Source organism: Peromyscus californicus, unplaced genomic scaffold, assembly GCF_007827085.1.
Source record: "Peromyscus californicus insignis strain IS unplaced genomic scaffold, ASM782708v3 Scaffold_4__1_contigs__length_199733344, whole genome shotgun sequence".
Taxonomy (NCBI): Eukaryota; Metazoa; Chordata; class Mammalia; order Rodentia; family Cricetidae; genus Peromyscus; species Peromyscus californicus.
Genome location: NW_026294562.1, coordinates 162,454,744 through 162,466,497, shown reverse-complemented (window position 1 = coordinate 162,466,497; position 11,754 = coordinate 162,454,744).

Below are 11,754 nucleotides of genomic sequence, written 5' to 3'. Positions count from 1 at the left end.
TAAATCCCCACCCCAGACCTGGCTTCCTCATCCTGTTAAGGTTGTATTGGGTATCTATTGCTGCATTAACAAGCTGAAAACTTAGCCCCACTGACTGTCTTACTTGGCATCTGAGGTTAGGAATTTGGGGTGGCTTTCTAGGTGGTGGCTCAGGACTGCTCAAGCCGGTGGAACTTAGAGTCATATAAAAGAGAGAGTGGCATACCGTGGGTAGGGGCCCAGGCCACCCACTGCCTATGGCTCACAAGCTAAGAATGAGTTTTCCAGGCTTAGATAGCTAGAGAGAAAAAAAAATCAAAGAAGGCTTCCATTACACGATAATGAAAATTATATGAATTCAAACTTTGGTGTCCACAAATAAAGTTTTATTGGCACTCAGCCACGCTCATTCTGTTGTGTTATCTAGTGGCTGGTATGGTGCTTCACCAGCGTGGCAACATTGTGGCATCACCCACAATGCATCACAGTTTGCATCACCCATAGTGCCTCGTGCACTCAAGCCAAGCCCTGCACAGAGAAGGTGCGCGGCCCTTCCAAAGACCTGGCTGCTGCTGGGGGTCTTCCTCTCAGAAGATGCTCAGATGTGAGTGTTGGCACGAGACCTGAGTATTGCCACTTGTGTCTTCCCATAGGAGGCACACGAAGTGACCAAATGCCCTCAGAGGCTGCCCAGAGCCCCTTAGACACGGAGTCATCACCCTTCCAACCCTGGTGTGATTTGGGAGGTGAACACTGCCAGTTCCAAAGCTTGGGAGGTCACCATGGACCTGGATGCCACAGATAACCTGAGATTTTGGTTTTGCGGTTTTTTTTTGTTGTTGTTTGTTTGTTTGTTTTTTGGAGACAGGGTTTTTCTGTGAAACAGTCCTAGCTATCCTGGAACTCAGTCTGTAGACCAGGCTGGCCTCAAACTCACAAAGATCCGCCTGCCTCTGCCTCCCCAGTGCTGGGATTAAAGTCGTGTGTCATCACTACCCGGTGAGTTTTGTTTTTTTGGTTTTTGTTTTTCCTTTTGAGAAGGATCTTTCTGTGTAGCCCAGGTTGGCCTCAAACTGGATCCTCCTGAGTGTTGCGATTAAAGGCATCATCACCATGTCTGATTTAAGAGTTGTTTCACTCTGTGTGTTGACAGAGGACTTCAATCCCAGGACTGGGAGAGGCAGAGGCAGTCATGTGTCTGTGTGTTTAAGTCAGCCTGATAGCCTACATAGCCAGTTCTAGGTCTGATCTACATACCAGTTCTAGGTCTGATCTACATAGCCAGTTCTAGGTCTGATCTACATACCAGTTCTAGACCTGACCTACATAGCCAGTTCTAGACCCGATCTACAAAGCCAGTTCTAGGCCTGACCTACATAGCCAGTTCTAGGCCAGCCAGGGCTACACAAAGGGACCCTGTTAAGGAAAAGAAAAAGTTACCCAGGTGATGGTGGTGTACACATTTAATCCCAACACTTCGGAGGCAGAGGCAGGCAGATCTCTGTGAGTTAGAGGCCAGCCTAGCCTACAGAGAGAGTTCCAGGACAGCCAGAGCTGTTACACAGAGAAACTGTGTCTCAAAAAAAAGTTGTCTAGGAGTTACAACACATATCACTTTATGGGTCTGATTTCACTCCAGTGGGGTGAACTATGCCCTCAGCCTAGCTCTAAAATCTCCCACTCCTTCCTCTTTTGAGCTACACCACCACATAGATCACAACTACATATACTATTTCAAATAAAAATTACATATTAATTTAGTGTATGTGTGCATCTGCCACAGCACACACAGAAGTCAGAGGACAACTTGCAGGAGCTGGGTCTCTTCAACACTTAGGGATCAAATTCAAGTCCTCAGTCTTGGCAGCAAGCCCCTTTACCCACAGAGCCATCTCACTGACCGAATTTGTATTTTCTGAGATGTGACTGGCTGGCCAGAGAGGCCCGGAGATCTGCCTGTCTACATGCCTTCTCTCCCAGTGTTGGGGCTACGGACATGTGCGGCCAAGCTCGGCTTGTAGGGTGTTCTTGGGATCTGAGCTTAACTCCTCAAGCTTGCCCAGAAATCATTTTACCCAATTCGGGATCTCCCCAGACTCCCTAGTCTTTCTAAGATTTTTTTTTTTTTCAAGCAGTTCTCTCAGTTCAAAGGCCAGCCTGGTCTACAAAGCCAGTTCCAGATCAGCCAGAGCTACACAGAGAAACTCTGTCTTGAAAGACAACAACAAAAACAGGAAAAGGTGATCTCAAAAGACAGGATCGCTCTATGTAGCCCTGGCTCTCCTGGAACTTACTTGTTGTGGGGTGTTCACCAGAGAGGATTGCTCAGACATGGGTTTAGGCCAACAGAATGGTTTAGTAGTGGGCTGGCAACTACAGTAGGTGTTGAGGATCCCAGTGGAACCCGAGCCTTTCTCAGGATGAGTTTTTAAGCACAAAGACCATGTCCTGGGTTGACATACTTCAGTTAACAAGAACAGTTAGCCGGAACCATAACTAGAGAAGCCAAAAAGCAAGGTTAGTTCATTTAGCGACTTTCCCAGAACTATGGACTTTGGTAGATTATGTAGATCTTCGTTTCCATTTTGACAGGTGGTGCTGTCTATGTGCTGAGTTTTACAGTTTGAATGGCACTTCCATCATGGAGTCAGCTGTGCTAAGGTCTGGGCCTGTTGCATTCCCCATTGGTCTTAGTGAATGAGTCAAATCATGGACTCATCCTGCTCTACAGGACCCTTAATTTTACTGAACTGAAACATAATTGGCCATATAGTTTAAGATGCAGGCCCTGCCTTTAATTCAGTTAGAAAGAGAATTAAAGGCCCCGTCATTGCTGCTAACAGAGTAGTCAGCGAGGGACAAGAGAGCAGAGACTGGTACCAATTGTCCGACTTATGTATTTGTCTCTCGCTCTTTTGGAGGTTTTGTTTTTTTTCCAACCATGGACAAATTTTCCTAATTACTCCTGACCAATTAGCATAGAAACAGCAGGTTTCTCCCAAAGCCATACATAGTTTCCTTTACTTCATGAGAAGTAAGTCTAAGCTTCTCCAATTTTGTAGGATCATTTCTGCAAAGGAATCTAACTGTTGTTCTAGTACCTTGAGGTCCTGGTCAACCCATCTACTCAGTTTGGACAGCATGAGAAGAGACACATTTAGTCAAACCATGAGTACACGCCCACCAAGTAGTCTCAGGGGCCCAGTGATATCGTTATCCACATGAATTAATCCACAAGGCAGAACAGCGAGTATCAGGATAGGGGAAGTGCATAGGTCAAAGGTTTTGGGTATTAGACAAGTTTCAGCCCCTTGTAAGTCCTCTAACATAGATTTGGGCTGTCCCCAGTCACAGAGAGTTTTGTCAGTCAATGGGCTGGCAGTCTGGTTAGTTCATATCCTATGTAGTACAGGGGCCAGGTGTGTCTAAGCATAACCAGCAATCCTGACTGATTTCTGACTGGGAATGATTAACTCTATCCTCAGGGTCCCTTCCAGTGGCATGGAGTCTGATTCTCCAGGTTTTTCCTGTTCCCCAAAGGCTAGAATATCTTAAAGGAATTTTTCAGGAAGCCTCAGTTTTATGACCCCAGTTTTTACAATGGAAACTCCCTTGTTCCTGACATCCAGGGGCCCAGCCACAGGGCGTGCAGAGAATTGTAAACTCTGTGTTCCCATCTCAGAAGATAAACTCCCACATCTCTCCTTTCTCCAATCCAACCAGACACTCAAAGTGGGCACCAGTGAGCAAAGGTCAGCATGGAATGTGGGTCGCTGGTCAGTAGTCACCCTAGCTGATACCTTCCCTGCATCTGTCTTCCTCAGTTTCCAGGCCAGGCCTGAGGGTGGTGGGGGTTGCACCATGGCCCTGTATTCATACCCGTAACGCAAAACCTAAGACTCAGGAGGAGGTGGAGGGCAGGGAGGGGAAAGGCCTGGGGCCCATTGAAACCTTAATTCTAATGGTTCCATAGTCCGGAGACAGTCCATTTGGCAACAGTGTCTGTGGCTTCTGCTTTCTTGACCTGGGTGTGGTGGGTCCATGGTGTGATGCCAGCTCCCTTCATAGCCATAGGAGTGGAGAGAATCACCTGTGGAGTCCTTTCCAGGTTAGTTCCAGCGTCCTTTGGCTACCTGCCTGACCCAGACAGTGTCCCTGGGCTCGGGAACAAGGGGAAACTGGTGGTGGACTCAGAGGTCAGTTGTGTCTCAGAAAGGTCAATGAGTAGCCTGGATGGAGGCCTGGAGGGCCGTAGTGACTTGAGAAAGTAGTGGTTCGACAGTTCTGACAGCTGCTGGGCTCTGAGCCTGGGCAGCGGGGTGGGGGTGGGGGTGGGTGGGGGGGTGTCTTCCAAACATAATCTCATAGGAGGTAAGTCCCGCCCTATATGGGGTGCAGTGGCCTGAAGGAGGCAAAGGAAGGAGGTCTATCCACCCTTCGCTGGACTCGGATGAGAGTTTTGTTAGAGTTTCTTTTAACGTCCTGTTTATGCTTTTTACCTGCCAGGAACTCTGAGGTCTATATGCACAATGAAGTTTTTTTTTTCTTTTTCTTTTTCTTTCTTTTTTTATTTTTTTATTTTTTTATTTTTTTTGGTTTTTCGAGACAGGGTTTCTCTGTGTAGCTTTGCGCCTTTCCTGGTACTCGCTTTGGAGACCAGGCTGGCCTCGAACTCACAGAGATCCACTTGGCTCTGCCTCCCGAGTGCTGGGATTAAAGGCGTGCGCCACCACCGCCCGGCCTTCTTTCTTTTTTAAATCAATGTTTAAAGCTTTAGCTATTGAGAAGTTTTGACTATGAAAGCCAGACACTGTCAGACTCCATTGCTAGGGGAGGCCAAGTCAGGGGACCAGTTTCTGGAGGAGCTTTTTAGCTCCTGTTTGAACAGTTTCATTCTGGGAAGTGCCTGTTTCATCTCCTGACAGGCTGGATCTTGGTGAAGTCACTTTTCCCAGAGTTTGTCAAGGTGCTGGTCCCTCATCTGGACCCTTCCTGGGTCAAGGCTCTCTGTTTTGGATTTTCTTGAGCACAAATCTGGCATCTGGCTGAGACATCCAGTCTAGGTATAACACACCTTGGTCTGAGCAACTCAGAAGTTTTGTGGACCCCAGATGAGTATCCTGCTGAAGGTCAGTTACCAGAGTCCTGCAGGTTGTTTCTGGGAGAATGCTCTCCCCCCTGGTGTCCTCCACCAACCTGTGGGTTTGAGCTGTCCATTTTTCTTTACCAGGGAGTCTCAGGCAGAACTGGGGTGTGACATGTCATCAGAATATCAATAGGCCCCACTGCTTTAGTGGAGAACAACAATTTGGAGGGGAAGTCAAATAGCATCTAGAAGGACCAAGGTTTTTTAATGTCTCTTCCCCATCGGTGAGAAGCCCTCTTTCTCTACAGATCATACTGTGGACATGTCCGGTACTAAAAGCATACAGACCGACAGTCCATGTATATGTCGGTGGACTTTCCTTTTCCCCATCTGAGAGCCTGGGTCAGATCAATCGGTTCTGCTCTCTGGGCTGAGGCACCTGGTTTGGACCCAAACCAGTTTGGTTAAAATAATTACTGCAGCTCCCACATTCCCTGGCTTCATCTTTCACCTCCCGACTGCCATGGCCGAGCACCTGCACCATCAGGTAAGAGTGCTGTGGAGTAATCTTTTTGTGCATTGTAAATATGTATTACTCTCATTGGTTAATAAAGAGCTGACTGGCCGATGGCTAGGCAGGATTTTTGGGGCAGAGAGAATCCTGGGAAGAAGAAGGGTGGGGTCTCAGGAGTCACCAGCCAGAAGAAGCAGCTTGGGAAGTTCATCAATGAGGTAAAGGAGCTTCAGGGCAGCACATGGTTAATAGAAATGGGTTAATTTAAGTTGTGAGAGCTGGCTGGAGACAAGCCTAAGCTATCCGCCAACTTTTCATAATTAATAAGAAGTCTCTGTGTGTTTATTTAGGAGCGACGGACAGGACAGAGCTGATTGGCTGTCTAGATGGAAAACTCCACCTACACAAGAGGGTAGTCAAGTTGATGGTGGTGGGTTCCTCAACTGGACTGGAGGGTAGGCCAGGAGTAGGGCCTGGTACCGGGTCACACATTAGACAGCCAATGTTCTGGTGTTCCTCAGAGGAGGGCTTCCACTGTGTCTATAAGTGTGCTCTGGTACAGAGGCCTTCCTATTGCCACAAACTCTGGTATCCATAGCAACATCCAGCTGCACCTAGGAACTCTTTTTTTTTTTTTTTTTTTTTTTGTTTTTGTTTTTTTCGAGACAGGGTTTCTCTGTGTAGCTTTGCGCCTTTCCTGGATCTCGCTCTGTAGACCAGGCTGGCCTCGAACTCACAGAGATCCGCCTGGCTCTGCCTCCCGAGTGCTGGGATTAAAGGTGTGCGCCATCACCGCCCGGCCTTTTTTTTTTTTTTTTTTTTTTTCAAGACAGGGTTTCTCTGTGTAGCTTTAGAGCCTGTCCTGGAACTCACTCTGTAGACCAGACTGGTCTTGAACTCACAGAGATCCGCCTGGCTCTGCCACCCGAGTGCTGGAATTAAAGGTGTGCACCACCACTGCCTGGCCCCTAGGAACTCTTGAACCTCTCCGTCTTTGGAGTTGGGATCTGAAGGATGGCAGCAATCCTACTCTGAGAAGGCTCCTTGCGCCTCCCCTCAGCTGGTAGCCAAGACAGGTAGCCTTCTACAAAGTTGGGCTTTTTTAGCCAACATTTTGTAGCCCAGGTCTGTAACTCTTGCAACAGTCCCTCGGTGGCTTTTTTTATAATCTGTTTTCCCAGGAAAGCTCTGACAGAAGGGCAGAGGGTCAGCATTTAGTGTCTTTAAGTCCTGGGACAGCCTGGTCCAGGACGATTGCCCTCTAACCTCCCACTGGGTCTGCACATTTGAAAGCACAGATGGGTTGACTCCTCTGCCAGTGAGAGGCTGAAGAATGCATCTTTCATGTCCAAGACAGTGCACACCTGTTTCTCCTGAAGACTCTGACTCATGAGAATCGGAGGTCCCAGGTGTCTTCATAGACAGGAGAAATATACTCCAGGGTGACTGGCAGGGCACCAGGATGCCTGTCTCTACCAGCCAGGCAATATGGACTGCTATTTCCCCTTTTCTTTCCAGGGCCACTGGGTATTGTTTAATTTGGATGGAAGTAGCTGACCTGGTTACTTGAACAATTTTAGGAGCTTGGTATTGGGTCAGTCCTGGGAGCTGGTTTCTGTCCATACCCCCAGGAACCTTTGCTGTCAATCTGAGAGATAGTCTAACGTATCCCTTGATTGGAGGCAGAACTTCCGGTTAGGAGATAGTCTTCTGACAGAGGGTGAGACCCAAAACTTTGCTGGGTTTCTGTAAGTCTAACTGTCTCATCAGAGAAGGTGACAGTGGGTTTCAGTTTATGCAAAGGGTCTGGTCCCCATCAGTTCTCTGCTGTTAGACACCTTTGAGCCTCCCCCAGCACCTGGGACCTACTTCTGCCTTTAAATTATAGTTTTTAGCTTTTATAACTTTTTTCTAATATCTGGGGCTGAATGAGTGACAAAGGAAATCTTTTTAGCAGCTGTCTTTAATCCTTTAGAAAGGACCTAGCGAACATGGTTTAAAGTCAGTGTTGAACAGAAAGGGAAATCCATTCTGTCCAGGCTGCAATCCCCCTGCTCAACCCAGGGGCAGGTTTTTTTTATTTGTTTGTTTTTACTTTTTTTCAGAGAATAGTGGGTTCTGAGTTTTCCAATTATACAGATCATTGGTTTAAAAAAAGACATAAATCATGAAAAAGAAAGGCATGGAAGTTTTTCTTTTCCTGAGGGCTCCGCCCAGAGGAACTTTCCCCCTTCCCTGGGGCTGCTTAAAGCCGGCACAGAGTAGAGAGAATGCTCACCTCGGGGGACTATTTCCCCCTCCCTGTGTGTGCTCAGCTCAAATGGGAGGGGCACTGGATGAGAGGCCCGGCCCCTCCCTGCCTCCTCACAGGGACTAACCCTGACCCTGAGCAGGAGTCAAGCAACTAAAATGCAAAACAAGCAAGAGCTCCTGCTCCCAGAGAGGGACGGGTGGAGGTTTTTTTTGGGTTTCTCTGGGTGATATGGCAAAGTCAAAAGAATTTGGATCCCCAGTGAGATGGGGTACAGGTCTTAAGCCAGATGGGGGGAGGGTCTCAGACCAGAGAAAGTCATTGGTGAATACAGGAAAACAAAATTGAAACACACACACACACACACACACACACATACACAGAGAGAGAGAGACAGACAAACAGACAGAGACAGAGACAGAGAGACAGAGAAAGAGACAGAGACAGAAAGAGTAAAGATAACTAGGGGTGGCCACCGCACAGTCATACGCCTGAACAGGCAGAGGGATCCAGTGACACCTCACATGGATCCTGGACACTGGATCAGCAGCTGTGTCCAGCCTCAACTATGTGTCAAAACAGAAGGCGCCTGAACCAGACTTACCTTGGAGGTGACAGACCAGATGACTTCCTCCTCTGTTTCCTTTGGGGGTGAAGATGTCAGGACCCTCTGAAGCTTTAGGCAGCATCTGATCAAAGGGAGCTGGGGACCTGGAACATCTCAGGTTGCGTACCCCTAGGAGTTCCATGACCACCACATTCTTCCTCCTTTCAAAGGGCTCTGAGACCCCCAGTGTCTTGAGGTCTGGTCTCTGGGATCTCAGTGGGGCCTCCAGAAATGTGGGGTATTCACCAGAGAAGACTGCTCAGACACGGGTTTAAGCCAATAGAAAGTTGGGTGTGCGGGATCCCAGTATAGCACTGACCCTTTCTCAGGGTGAGTTTTCAAGCACCAAAACCATGTCCTGTGTTGACATACTTGAGTTAACAAGAACCATAACTACAGAAGCCAATAGGCAAGGTTAGTACATTTAGAGACTTTCCCAGAACTTTGGACTGTGATGAATTTGGCCTTTGTTTTATTTTGGCAGGTGGTGCTGTCTATGTGCTGAGTTTTACAAACTGAATAGCACTTCCATCATGGAGTCAGCTGTGCTAAGTCTAGGGCCCTTCTAAGGTCTGGGGCCCTGTTACAACTACATAGAATAGGCTGTTCTCAAATTCATTGAGATCCACCTACTTCTGCCCCCTGAGTTCTGAGATTAAAGCAGTGTGCCACGATGCCAGGCCTTGGTGTATGTTGTCATTCCTAGCCACTTTACGGCTACATGACTGCGCATGCGCTGTCCAGCAGGCAGGCAAAATGCTTAGCCACCCCAGGGCCTTACAGCCTACCTATTCCGTGGGCCTCGTGGTCACAGAATTTGTGCACAGTATTATCACTTAGTCTACGAGCATGCACGGCATAGCCACACAAGCCCATGTGCGCATGCGTGAGGCGACCCATAAAAGCAGGCTCCACCCGCTCCCCGACCCTCTCCACACTATTCATTTCTGGTAGGCCTGTTCACATTCCCTATACTTCGCCCTCCGTAATAAAACTCTTAGAATGGTTACCTTGTGTTTTCTCTTGCCCTGTGAGAAAGCAGGCGCAGGATCCTGAACCTTAGCTGAGGCAGATCTGGGCTCCCCGCGTGAACCCCTCCTTCACCCCGTTACCAAACCCTTCCAGAAGCTCCAGCAGGCTCTCCTCCAGGCCCAGCACTTCACCTCACCTGTAGCATGCCTGTCGAAGAAGCCAGAGCTCACCACTCAGGGAGGGCACCTTGTGCACATGCTTTAGCAGCTGCTGAGCTCCTCATTCGGGAATCAAGGAAACGAACCTTTGGGTCACCCGCCACTGTCTTCTCCCCCCACAGCCTGTCCCAGCTCTTAACTTACAAAGTATTACAAACTCTACCTCCTTCCCGAGTTCTCTCTCTCCAAGTGGCACTAAGGGAAGATGCCACATGTGCTTTCCAGACTTGCCCACCCCTTAATATTTCAAGCCTCCTTCCCTGACCTAATGCTGAATATTCTCCATCTCATTTCCACACTGAAATGCCCATCCTTCACACATACAGGAGGGCACACTCCCTCAGGCCACTCATACCTGGTACACAGATGGCAGCTCCTTCTTACATGAGGGGACCCGTAAAGCGGGCTACCCCATAGTGTCAGATACCGGGATGGTTGACGCACAGGCACTACCTGCCCACACTACTAACCAACAGGCTGAGCTGATAGCTCTCACCTGTGCCTTCCAATTGGCACAGGGGCAATCCCTAGATGTTTACACAGACTCCAAATATGCTTTTCATATCCTCCTGTCCCACACTGCTCTCTGGAAAGAGCGCAGGCTCCTTACAGCAAAGGGAGGATCCATACCTAACTCAGACCAAATGATGGCCATGCTAAAAGCCTCCCATCTCCCCAAAGCTATAGAAATTTTCCACTGGTGGTCTAATCAGACCGACAGCTCCATCATCTCTAAGGGGAGTAACTGGGCTGACCAGGCAGCTAGGACAGCGGCCCTCCAGGGCCCAGACTTACCTACCCACCACAGGGAATCCATACAGTGTAGCCCACACCCTCACAGACAACTCCTGACACTAGGCAAATTCTGTCCTATCTCCATCAGCTCTTTCACCCTAATGGTCTGCCTCTGTCTCAGTTTGTCAAAGCCCACCTACAGCCCACAGCTGAGGACTTACAGTTCTTAAGAACTATTACTGCCTCCTGTGAAATTTGCCAAAAGTCAGATCCCAATTCCAAATATCGGAGGCAACATTTTCCCACCCACCAGGCTAGAAGTTCCCTCTCGGGGACTGACTGGCAGCTCAGTTTTACCCATATTCCCACTGTCAGATTAAATATCTTCTCATGATCGTGGACTCTTTTTCGAGCTGGGTGGAGGCATTTCCGGTTTCTAATAAGCATACTCAGACAGTCACTGACCTCCTTCTCCAGGAGATCATCCCCTGATTTGGGATCTCTGTTTCTCTCTAGTCTGATAATGGCCTAGAGTTCACCTCCCAGATTTCCCAAACCCTATCTAAAGCTCTTAACATCCCTTGGCATTTCCTTACCCCTTACCATCCTCAGTCCTCAGGGAAGTTAGAACGGACCAACCGCTCTTTAAAAAAACGTTCTTATTAAGATGTCACAGGACCTTTACCTTGACTGAGTGTAATTATCACTTCTAGTTCTTTTCAGGCTCTGGCTCTTCCCAAGCAACCTCCTTCAATCATGCTATTCGAACTCCTGTATGAGAGGCCAGCTCTAACCCCTGGGCTCCTATCCAAACCTTCGCCCCTCCCCGACCACGTGCTCACCCCCCCCCCACCACCTGCTCACCCCCCACCTGCTCACCCCCCGACCACCTGCTCAACCCCTGACCACCTGCTCACCCCCCGACCACCTGCTCACCCCCCACCTGCTCACTCCCCCGACCACCTGCTCACCCCCCACCTGCTCACCCCCCCACCTGCTCACCCCCCGACCACCTGCTCACCCCACCACCACCTGCTCACTCCCCCGACCACCTGCTCACCCCCCCACCTGCTCACCCCCCGACCACCTGCTCACCCCCCTGACCACCTACTCACCCCCCCACCTGCTCACCCCCTGACCACCTGCTCACCCCCCCACCTGCTCACCCCCTGACCACCTGCTCACCCCCCCACCTGCTCACCCCCCCCACCTGCTCACCCCCCGACCACCTGCTCACCCCCTACCTGCTCACTCCCCCGACCACCTGCTCACCCCCCACCTGCTCACCCCCCCGACCACCTGCTCACCCCCCCGACCACCTGCTCACCCCCCGACCACCTGCTCACCCCCCGACCACCTGCTCACCCCCCACCTGCTCATCCCCCACCTGCT